Source organism: Epinephelus lanceolatus, chromosome 9 (genome assembly GCF_041903045.1).
Source record: "Epinephelus lanceolatus isolate andai-2023 chromosome 9, ASM4190304v1, whole genome shotgun sequence".
Classification (NCBI taxonomy): Eukaryota; Metazoa; Chordata; class Actinopteri; order Perciformes; family Serranidae; genus Epinephelus; species Epinephelus lanceolatus.
Genome location: NC_135742.1, coordinates 10,859,879 through 10,872,134, shown reverse-complemented (window position 1 = coordinate 10,872,134; position 12,256 = coordinate 10,859,879). Strand labels below are relative to the sequence as shown.

At 40.8% G+C, this 12,256-nt stretch overlaps 1 long non-coding RNA gene across 1 annotated transcript; it reads right to left on the bottom strand.

The window, feature by feature from the left end:
• Positions 1-11,260: 11,260 nt before the first annotated feature.
• On the bottom strand, positions 11,261-12,256 carry LOC144464352 (uncharacterized). Its single transcript, XR_013492079.1, has 2 exons — positions 12,045-12,256; positions 11,261-11,557 (listed from the first exon to the last, which is right to left on the bottom strand). It is a non-coding gene; the product is annotated as an uncharacterized LOC144464352 (long non-coding RNA).

The window sequence follows — 12,256 nt, the reverse complement described above, 5'->3', positions numbered from 1 at the left end:
TATTGTAGGAAAAGAAAACCTACAAAACAGAGACAAATGAGAAATCATGAACAGACTTACAATGAGAAATAAGAATTAACATTTCATATCCGTAAAGGAGTAGGAAGAAGCAATATGCTTGTCTAGTTACATGGTTCAAAATGGTGCTTTGTTTTACTCAACAAGACAGTTGTTAAGATGATAAATGGTTGGATTCGGTGACCTACACAGACAGCTCAGTAATCGGAAAAAAAAGTATGACGAAGAAATGAACTAATGTCGGCTGAACACTCTTTGTTACTGAACTCAGCTGAAACGGGTCCAATCTCTGTTAAATTTTGTGGGTCACTGTTTGGCTGTACTGCGGTCAAGTGGCCAGAAGAACAACAAGAACGACCCTGTGTTACCACTAAAAAAAATCCATGTTACAATTTACCCCACAAAGGTCTTTTCAGTTTACATTTTAAAACCTATTTATTAGTTTGGTCGAGTTGCAGCAGTTATTCTTTGGTACTTGCTGTCATTTCCCTTTCCCCAATTCATTTTAGCTGAAGGTCACAGTTCCCCTGAGTTGATTAGAGCGTTACTCCGATCACCTGTTGCACCAGGTGCTGGGAATGACTCCTGAGGTAAGAATTGAGAGCAGCTTGGTGCACTTTCCCTCTGGTCCAATTCTGAGGGCTTAAGAGAGGTGGAAAAAGTCACACTCAAGGCATGCTGATCCTTCCTCAACCAAAGACAAACCTCATGTTAGCAGATATTTTCAGCCACAACCTCTAGTCTGCAGGCTCTTTTGAGAATTTTTTGCAGCCCTGTTTAAGGATGATTTTTGGGTATCCTGATACCTGCTGTAGGTGTAGGGATTATAAAAGAACACCTCTCTACTGGGTCGCCTGAATAAGGGTATTTTTTCTGTTTTTAGTGCAGAGTTTTGCTTGCCTAACAATCACCTAACGCCTGCAGGCTTTTAATATGTTTATTTTCATTTAAATCCAACATAACCCCCACCCTAATATAAACAATTTGTTTATCATTGCAGAGGCATTTGTTAATTATTAAAAAAAACATTCATAATTTTCTATGATGAAGAGGGCTTTTTTTTCATTGTGAAGGCTCTTGAGATTGTTTTTCCAAGAGAATATTTTTTATATTTTGTGGTTAGGAACTGTTCTCTGGCTTCTTCTTGACCAGTTAAATTCTGGGGAGTCCGTACCACCACAGTCATTTTATTCATAAGGCTGAGAAATAACAAATTGGCCTCAGAGGGCTTCACAATCTGTATAGCATGCAACATCCTCGATCCACTGGCCCTCAGTTTGAATAAGAAAAAACAAACTCTTTAATTAGGAGGGAAAACAAAGACATGCAATAAATAATGTGTATTCAGCCATAACAAAAAGAAACTTTACAATATAAGAGACAGAATGTTGCAAGCATACATGAAGAATATGGATCAGGGAAGATGTCAAGCTTCCAAGTGCCGCCAAAAACAACCACATGACTCCTCTGTGTCGTTGAGGCAAGAGTTACGACAACTGTCAATACAGTTACCTTGTATTTCTTCAGTGGTGACAGCTCTTATATGGTCTTTCAAAGTCTGTCCTGTCATGAGACGTGCAGCTCTGCTGATCGATCGTTAGCTTGGGTCGAACACTGTTTTGTCACTCTGCAGCAGCAGGGAGCCAGGCTGTTGTTCTCCTGGAAGACAAATTGTTTGTCATGTACTCTGGAATCACTAGAAATAAGTATTGATGTTACATGGATTATCCATGAAATACAGCAAATTGAATTAAAAGTGTTCTACACATCTGATTAAGTGGGGAAACCACCAAAGTACATGAGAAATTTTCTGCTCCCAAATGTCTTTGCTGTACATCTATAAAACATACATGTTTGTGTGAATGACTGAAGAAATAAAATGCAGAGGGTTTCCACACCCTTCCCAGAGTTCCCATGAAACAGAAACACATCTTACTCCAGTCTGGCCACAGTGCAGCTATCTTCTAATATTCTGAGCTGCCAGCAAACAGTCCCATCCATTCACGCCTCCGTCCAGCACTAGAAGTTGTAAATCCCCCTCTATTATCGATAAAATTTAACTACACCATAAAAGCCATCCATCTGCCTGTCAAATTCCTTGTCCTTGGTTAAGAACTACAAGTAGGAGTTATTACTGTAACACCTAATGTGTGGGAAATGCAGCCAAATCAGAGAGAAGAGGTCAAGGACACTGAGCACAAAGGAAAATCTGATGCTTTCGCGGTGGTGAGAATGAAGCCTGTGACCATACAATTAAAGGGTAAGTACAACAGAAGCCAGGTTTCCAAAGTTCACAGGACTTATAGTACCAGGAACAGCTTTTCAAGAAGCTAAATGCATTTCCATTGTAGTACCTGCAAAGATTATTCTAATTACTCTGCTGACGTGTAGAAAACTGATGGTTTTAAACATAATTTTTGTGCATGTGAACACAACTTTAACGACTCCATATAAAGCAATGAAGAGGCATCATTATTTTTGACAATGCAACACTAAACATGAAGGAGATTCAAGTTATTGATTGTGATTTACTGCTTTGCAAATGGGTCCACTGATTCAAAACTGGAAAAGAGACGAGCAGTAGTAGCAAAAAGGATTAAAAAAAGCCTGACATGTTACACAGAGAAGGCCAGCTTGTAACCCAGCAACATATCCAGACAAGTCTAACGAGCCCAGTCTCACTCCAAAGTCACCAAAATCCAGCACTTGGGCAGTGACTTGCGGCATCAGAAACCAACGAAAAAAGGTGTCCTTTAACGTCGGCATGATAAGAGGCTGGTTGCCTTTATAGGCAGCATCAGGGGGAAACTCGGCGGAACAGGGATGAAAGCTAAGGCAGCGAAAGTCCGAGTGGGGCGGGCAGGAGGGGCGGTGGATGGGTCCAATAAATGACTTTCACCTGAGAGAGTGGTGTTCGTGTCCCATAAGATTAAAAAAATCAAACCCTGTTTTTTTTATCTAAACCCAACCATGTGTGTTAGTTGCTGTGTTAGGAAAAAAAATCCTGTGAAAGTGTACAAGATACAAGTGTATCTTGAAAGACGGTGTCCCAGAGGGTCAACCACCAATGCACCCAGGGTACCTTGCACGTCGTCTGTGGATGTGGAAAGTCCATGACCAAGCACGTCAATATGTGACGAGGTCGAGATGTGTTGAAACACAATGAGCAAGAAACAAATTGGTTTGCGGCTACAGATTTTTACAATTGGTTGATGTTCAGTAAATCTTTGCAAGTATTCAACCAATCAGAAATGTTCGGCGCTGCAAGGCTCATCCCTAACGTTCCTGTATTTTCTAGTACCACCCCTGATCAGTGACTTTCAGGGGGGCAAAATAATGTCAGTCAATTTTGACCTTGGTCCCTGCAGTCAAAATGCAGAGTTCTTCAAAAGGTTACTGGTTTCTGTGGTTAAAAATGTGTGTGAAAAGAAACACAAACATGCTGTGGTGGATTTACTCACCATGATTTCTATACGCTGCATTCCAAACTGTTCTCAAGTAGCTTATCTGCAACCTATGGAGTCACCACTGTGACTGTGTCATAGCTTTAAAATAATTTAAGACTGGTTTTAAATTTCAGACATGCCACTAACTCAAGGTTTGTTAGAGAGACTCTGACCTATGGCGAGCAGTCTTCAGCTCCACCTATGAACCAACAGAGGACAAAAACATCATACTTGAGCAGGTGTGAATTAGTTTAGCCATTTATAGTATCTGATGATCAAAGGGTCTGTCACTGAGTGAGCAGGTGGGGGTTAACCATCTTTCTCAAGGACACTTCAGCCCAACACTTGATGGATCTACAGTAACCTTGGCTGGCTCAAGCCCCGAGCACATCAACCATCTTTCTCTCATCACCTTAGAAATACATCATAAGTTCAGCTTGAGGCGAGCGCTAGCAAAGCAACTGAGGCCTGCTTTGGAGGGACTTGAGCGACATGTTTCTTCTTATGTAGCTTCTTATGTAGTTTTCTTGTAGGGGATGATGATTAAGACCCAAGGGACACATGGGACAGCATGTTTTTAAAGCGAGGCTATAGGGGCTTATGGTAGCAAGCGTAAGATATAGGCTACAGTATATATTTTTTCAGTGTCACAATCACGAGGCTGTAAAGCCTTGTTTGGCCTAATGAGACTCTGTAGTCTCTTAGTCACGTCTTGGCAGCAGTCTTTAAACCAGTTTTCCATATCTTAGATTCAGGGCCAATGCCACAAATACTGACATTTAAAAAGTAGATTATGTGATGCTGCACCACTGTACCAGCATATCAAAATTCTTATGACAGATTTGAAGTTTTGATCTTCCTTATAAATAACACCTACAAAATTAACAATCAACTTAAGGTGTCAGGCTAACTGCAGATGATTCTTCAATTATCATGACTTTTGTGTCTCCATCATAAATAAAATCAAAAACGCTTTTTTTATTTGACACCAAAGGAACATAAAAATAAATAAATGATAGATCATTTATTTCTATTTTATAATAAGTGGTCTTTTATGTGTGGTTTTTGCTATATTTCTGTTATTTCCTGCATTCAATCCTGCTTAATTTTTAATTTAATTTTGATCTAATATTAACTTCAAATACAAATGACACAAAAATACCAATTTTAATGAAATGTATTATTGTAAGATGTATTTTATGTCTAAATTAGCACCTGTCCCTCAGCATCGTTGTCATTTTCACCTCACTGTACAAAATGTAAATTCAGGAGGTATCTTTTGTGACCACAGCAATAGTCATGTGACAGGAGAGACCATGGCGGGAGAACAGTAAGCACAATGGAGGGAGGTCACACACCTGCACCCATGCACCACCACAGACACGCACCCCTACCCACCTCCACACCCATGCACCTCCACACACCCTGTTGAAGACCCAGGTTCTACGACAAAATACGTCAGCAAATAGCCCACTTGTAAATTTTTAAGCTTTTAAATGTCTTAAGAGGTCGGAAAATAATTTTTTGATTTCTCTTTTCATCTCATTGTGAGTCTAAGCTCTTAAACCTCACACTGCACATTTTGTATGAAGTTAGGAGTCTAAATCTCCTGCCATTAGTGGCTTTTGATTCATGCTTTCTTTGTTCTAAAAAGAAATTTTGATGAAATGACTGAATATAGATATGAAGGCTCATTTGGGCCTTTCTATTAAACAGCAGAGTTCCACATCCAAGCTGGGATGAAGCAGTTGCAGGCCTGCCAACCGTTTGATTCAGGCAGGACTCTGATATCCGTTTGAGGTGTGTTCTGACAAAAGTATTAAAGCCTTTTGGTCTGTGAGATTCCAGGAGGATAAGAGTAGTCGCGCTAATTGATTGGTGGGATGCAAGCGTGCAGCAGAAAAGTACGCTCGTATGAAATTTTATTTTCTGTATGTTGTTGTCTGTCTGTGTTTTCGTCGGGGGGACAGCGACAGCAGAAGCTGAAGCCACTGAGCTTCTGAGAATTCTCCACAGGCACTTATGGGAAAACATGTTTTAATTGCGATAGTTAACCGGATGATCGAGCTGCCTCCAAGCTGACAAACAGTTGTGGGAAAACATGGCAGAAGAGCGATGCCAGCCTTTTGAAGGAAAAAAAAAATCAAACTATTTTCCAGGCTGACAATTCTTCATGTGAAGCCCAGCACATCAAAGAGATAAAAAGAAGACCGTATTTGACAATAGAGATATAGAGATTAAAATTTATGATCGGAAGAGGGCACAACTTCATCTCATAGAGCCGCATTTATCTTCACATTTTTCATGAAATATTTATCCAGGCTGTATAGTTTCCAAATATTAATGGTTTGTTTTTATTCCCTTAGCCTGAAATCAATCGACTTGTATTCTGGCCACGAAAATGTCTGAGGAAAAAAATAAATAATGTATTGATATTCACTGGCTATTAACCTCTTTACAGCCTCCAGTTAATGCACCCTAACCATCTCATGCATATTCTTAATGCTCTGCTTAGTATTTTCCACCCACGGGCCACTGGTAGACTCCTGGGGAGAGAGCGGCTTCAATTCAATTAAAACTGGAAGTTCGGTGACTCCTGATCCAATCAAGCTCTTGGCTGGGGTCCACGACCATGACGTGAATGATAATAATGCCACTGGAGACAGACAGAAACATGACACACTAGAATCTGGCAGGCACTGATGGAAATTTATAGCACTGTGATGAATTTAAAGAATGGTGACACTAAGCATATGTCTAGAAAGTCATTGCAGCGTGATTGCCAGATGTCTAAAGACTGCAATGATGATGTTTCAGTTTGAATTCGAGAAGGAAGAGTTGGAGGGGGGAAAAGCTTCGCCCAGTGTTGCACTGTGAGCTGCAATGGGGTAAAGAGATGCAACATTACGAGATGACAAAAAGAAAAACTGATTTTTTTTTTATTTAGAAACTGAAATAAAACATAAAGGCAAAAACAACAGATCCATACAGTCTCCATCAATGCCTTGTGTGACTGCCTGCTGGGTTGTTCTTTAGCACTGGGGTTGCTATTGGCGTTGAAGTTAGGTCTAGTATGAAAGTTCGCCACAGGGATGTTGATAATTAACTGTTAGACTCAGGGGTCATTGACGTTTTTCAGGCCAAGATCCCCTTAGCTAAAGGAGAGACGGTTCAGAGACACCCTACAACTTATAGAGTATAATACTGAGTTGCATATTAAACTGGGCCTACAATAACGTGAAGGCAGGCCTAAAGTGCCGCATATTAACATACGATGCATACAATATTAAACTGTTAAAAAAGACTAGTCCGTACCCATTGGTAGCTTTGTCACCTTCTACCTATGTCAATCCTCAATGCCTATGTACAGTTTCACATATATTGACCACGTCAGTGAGTAGAAAAACATGGGACAGACAGAATGACACACTGACAGTTTCCGTGATTATGTACAGCATACCATACCATGACTTAGTCATACCAAAAATTAGGAAAAAAGAAAAAACATTGGGCCACAGGGGGAGCCACAGCGATCGGTCACATTTTTGCCAATTTTAAGCATTTTTCTGTTGTTATTAGGGTTGGGACTCGTTAGGATTTTAACGATTCCGATTCCTTACCGATTCCTCTTACCGATTCCTACATTATATTCATTATACTTGCTGTACTTAAACAAGTATATAATAAACACAAATGCAATCATACAAATACAAAAACTTTATTCTAACTGTTGCACAGTACAGTTAGATGAAAATACACGTGTGTGGTGTGTATTTCAGATTTAGAGCTTGTATCATCTCCCTGAGAATATATAACAGCAAAAACTGATTCTCTGATTTCTACAGTAACACTATTACCTCAAATTAACCACAGCAATGTAATAAAATACTTATATGCATTCATGCTTGGGCACTGTTATAACACCTGAACAGAACACACACACATTGGCTGTTTGTTTCTACCGCTCCCCTCGCTGGAAGCCTCAGACCTCCCACCGCCCGCTCCCGTCTCAAACACGGAGGTCTCCCTCTATGCGGAGCACCCACGGCGCACGCCCGGCCTGTTAAATAGCCTGTAACCATAACAACTGTGTGACACAAACTCAGTGCTTTAGTGATTAAATAATGTCGGGGTCGGACAGAAATATGCGGGCCGTGCCACACTCTACTGGAAATGCACGTGCTGTTTTTTTTTTTTTTTTACAATCTAGGAACCGTTTGCAGGAACCGTTACTCCAAATGTGATGGAACCAGTTCCAGAACCGGAACTTTGGACCCGGTTCCAAAAAAGAACCGGATCCAGAACCCAACCCTAATTGTTATAACGCCTCCCAGTTGCCAATTAGAGTTAAATTTCTCCAGTCACCTTGACGCGTCCTGTTCTACATATCTACCAAGTTTAGTAAAAATCCATATGGCGGTTAGGCCTAGATAAGAAATGAGCTCTCTAGCGCCCCCATTTTGTTTGATGGGGTCAATAATGGAGGGGTCCCCTCAGATTATGTGTGGTCATATGCCTACAAAGTTGTGTGGTGATGGGTGAAACCCTTGAGATGTTATACACCTTTATGTGATGAGCCACGCCCTCCGCAATATTCATTGTCTTACAGAAGCTCAGTTTTAGTAAGTTTTCCAACTTTTGCCAAGAGGGAACTTTGGATATTGGTCCCTAGATTATGTTCACCCAGTTTCATGCAGATCAGTCAAACTTCCTAGGAAGAGATAGATTTGAAGTGTTTTTTAAAAAATTCAAAATGGCGGAAAATCTATATAAGCAGAAGTTATGGGTTCTTGAGGCAAATTTGTTCCTCATGAGGAGAGGCATCTCTGTGCAAAGTGTCATGTCTCTACAACATACAGGGCATGAGATATGCCCATTCAAAGTTTGCAATTTCAATCGGTTGCTATAGCACCCCCCTTTGGACAATTGATGTAATATTGCTTCATTCACATCCTCCCATGACCCTCTACCACTGTGCCAAATTTCACATGGATTGACCAAGTCAGTGAGGAGAAAAATGTGGAACAGACACACACACACAGTTTTCGTCATATAGTAAGATATATCTATAGGCCTACAACATGTTTACAACAACATGATAGTGATGGTGAGATACTGCCTACAGTTGCATTTGTTGTGACGAAACGGCGAAAACATAAATATGATGAGCATCAGACAGACTGTATTCAGCATCTTGATAAACTGTTGCTGCAGTTTGTGCTCCAGCTCAGACAGAAGATCATCCTCTCAGCTGCAGGCTGTAATAAGGAGTGGTGTGTTCTCTCTGTTTCAGAGACGGGAGCTTTCTGATAAAATATTAAAGATATGTGTGAAGTTGGATAATAACTACGGTACATTTAGAATCTGTGGAGGAAGCACACACAGAACAAGGTCCTGTATCTGTAGTCACTCTGTAATCCTTCAGTACTTTGTGTGACCGCCTCCTGCAGCACTGCAGCCTGACACCTCTGCAGCACCGCCTCTGAATCTGCAGTTGTGGGATATTATCCATCCCTGCAGAGGGTCCTGACTGAGTTGACCGCCACAGGCAGGCCGAGGGTCATGTCTCTTTAAATGTTGCAGACTCCTTATATTTGTGTCATGAAATTGACAAACTGTGGCCTTTCGCTTGCTGCGACCTTAAGCTTTCAATTAAGATCTTTGTAAAGGTGAAATGAGGAGGAATTTTTCCAACTAGAGCTCATTAGGTACAAGAGCAACTTTTCAGCCTCTTGAAAGTTACAGTAGCTCATGCAGAGCCACCATTGCCAGGGTGTAACTTGTGCCAGACTCACACTACATGATATCAGCCTGATTGCAGCCCAACACAATGTCGTACGATGTCAGCTCGGAACTAAATGACAATGAGTGTCGTACATGATAATCCAGCGTTTCATCTCTTGAAGTGTGTCATAGTAGACGACAACTGATGCCACGTCTGGGACGCCTCACGATGTTCAGACATTATAGCTGTGTCCCAATTCAGGGTCTGCATCCTTCGAAGGGCGAATTTGAAGGCCGCTTACGTCACAACGCTGCGCGAAGGCTGTCCCAATTCATCCAAATTCGAAGGCTCCTCCAAATGCAGCCGACAAATGCGCCCTCCTTTTCCCTGTATTCAGAGGATGCACCGCAACTATCCTTCGTGGCCTGCCATATCCCAAGATTCTTTGCGTGCCTCTGTTCAACACGGAGTTTTCTTTACAACGGCGGCAAGCACCGGCACCGGTAGCAGCACCAAATACACCTTAAAATGTAAGTAACAGATTTTTACTTAACACCAGAAGTTAAGGGGCCTTAAAACCTCTAAATGGCTGTTTAAATACATGACGTTAGTCAGGTAGGTAGCCAGCTCCGTGATGTAATGTTAGCTTAAGGCTAACCTGTTGATATGAGGAGCTCAGTTAACGTTAGCCTTTAAAAGTAACGTTAACGGTAAAGCCTAAAACCCCTTCACTTTCAATTGTTACAAGCTCGGAGGGTGACTTATATCTTATTGTAACTGTGGAGACGCTCTGGCTGTTCATACCTCACATCAGGTGCATAAATGCACCGCAATGAACAAATAAAGTTAATGAGAGGATAGGTTGTGAGCCCCGCTGTATTTCTAGGCTGTAAAACTGTAAACGTTTGGATTGAATAAAGAGCTAACTTCAGGAGCATTATTGTTATCGTTATTAGAACAATCATTTTGCCTATTGACATAACAGGAAATATGTCTCACATTTCATTTTGTTGTAGGGAGCAAGGAGCAAACGGAGGAGTTTATTAAACTCCGTGGTGAAAATGACCACCTGTTCACAGGGGGCCAGGAATAAAGCCACACTCGGATGGAGGTACCTGTTAAGGCAATAATAAATAGCCCATTTGTACTCTATACATATTTGTATGTAAAGGTTTCTTAAATTAACCCAAATCCTGTACAGAGACCAAAGTACAAATGTAATCTTAAGATCACAATAAGAGAATGTTGTTTTTAGGTGGGGTGGGAGTTTTATATCTGTCCTGGTGTCACCTTTTGTGATCATATGTGTTTACCTTTTGTCATGCTTCTCTCTTGTTTAGAACAATCCTTCATAAAATGGTCCTGGAGGGAAGAGTGGAGCCTCAACAGGCAAAAAAAGTGGGACAACTTAAAAAAAATACAAATAAATAAAGTATGTGCAGGTTTGGATAATGATATGGAAACTACATTTGTTTTACCCAAGTTAATACTTTGATAAAGAAATGTAGAAAAAACTCCAAGGCACTCTCCTAGTAGTTACAGTGCCTTTATTCTTTATTCCTTGAATCTGTTTAACTTCCTGATGAAGGCTTGATGCTGAAACGTGTTGAAGGACTGTGTTTTTAAGATTTATATGCCATAAGAATAAAGGCATTTAACTGCTTTGAGAGAATGACTACATGAATCCCATTACAAAGAGCACCTCAAACATACCTCTTTGAGTCCATGATGCACTTCTTTTTCAAGACTTTTTTTAATAAATACTTTGCTGCTGTTGTGATTGATTTCCTCTCCATTAGGAATGCAAAGATCCAGGGACAGGTCAGGGGGCCGGCAGGAAGCCCACTGCTGCCACCTGGCCCTGGTTTGTCCTCATAGATGAGGGTTTAGGACAGAGGCCTTCCATTGACCCTCCTGTCCTAATTGCCTCCATCCCTGAGGGCACACCAGGGCTGCAGAGGGTGAGCGGCATGAGGAGGAGGATGAGGAGAGGCAGCCAGGACCAGCGACAGGAGGAATTATACATTATCAGTTCCATTTCTTACTTACAACTAGAGTAAACTTTTGAACTACTTTTCAGTGACAACACAATTTATTTTCTTCTTTGATAACCAGGTATTTACAAAGATACATTCTGAACATTTCTAACTATTTACAAGTTTACAAGTGGGCATTCTTAACATGTACAAATACAAAAGATCAGCAGAAATCACTATTTACAGAGAACAAATATAAAATGATGTAAAACGTGTCCAGCAGCACCTCCAGGGACTCTGCTCAGCCTGAAATCTTGCCTTGTGTCACCATGATTAAAGGAGTTTTGCAGCACCGGAACAGCCAGGTTTATTCTGCAGTACAGGGGCCTGGTCTGGATGGGGAAAGGAGGGTAAGGACAGGAGTACATAAATGATCAAAGCAACAATAGCTATTTAATTTTAGTTAATAAGACAATTCTAGTTAAAGCTATAGCTTGGATAAATAATGCTATATCTGTCTATCTATCCATGTTGGCTTCTCAATATGGTTTTGATGTTTAATGACAAAACATTTTCATATTGAAATTAAGTCAGGGCTATTTACAGAGTAAGTACACATTTTACTAGGTCCAATTCAAGCACTTTATAAGCCCATTCAAGCACTTTTCAGACCTTGAAAATACAGCATTAACATTACAGCATTTTCAAAGATTTTAAGCACCTGTATGAACCCTGTATCAAGTGTAATGGTTAAATGACCATTAACCATATATAGCTAGCGTTTGTCACTTAACGGTATCGTTTATTAACGGGTATATTAATTACCACGAACTATGCTAGCTATATGAACATTAATATGGGTTAAACTAACAGGTTTACCTCGCCACTGCTCTCTCCCAGCCGGAGATAAACGAGCCGCCAGTGTCGCCGGAGCCGCCTCTCCTCTTCCTCAATCAAAAAGCAAATTAAATAAACAAAATGACAAACTCTAGCTCCATTTTATCGCCGGTATGTCCGTTTGTAGCTGCCGTCTGTTGTGTTTTTCCCGAGCTTGGGCAACAGGAATCATGACGTGGTGACGCAACCAGGAA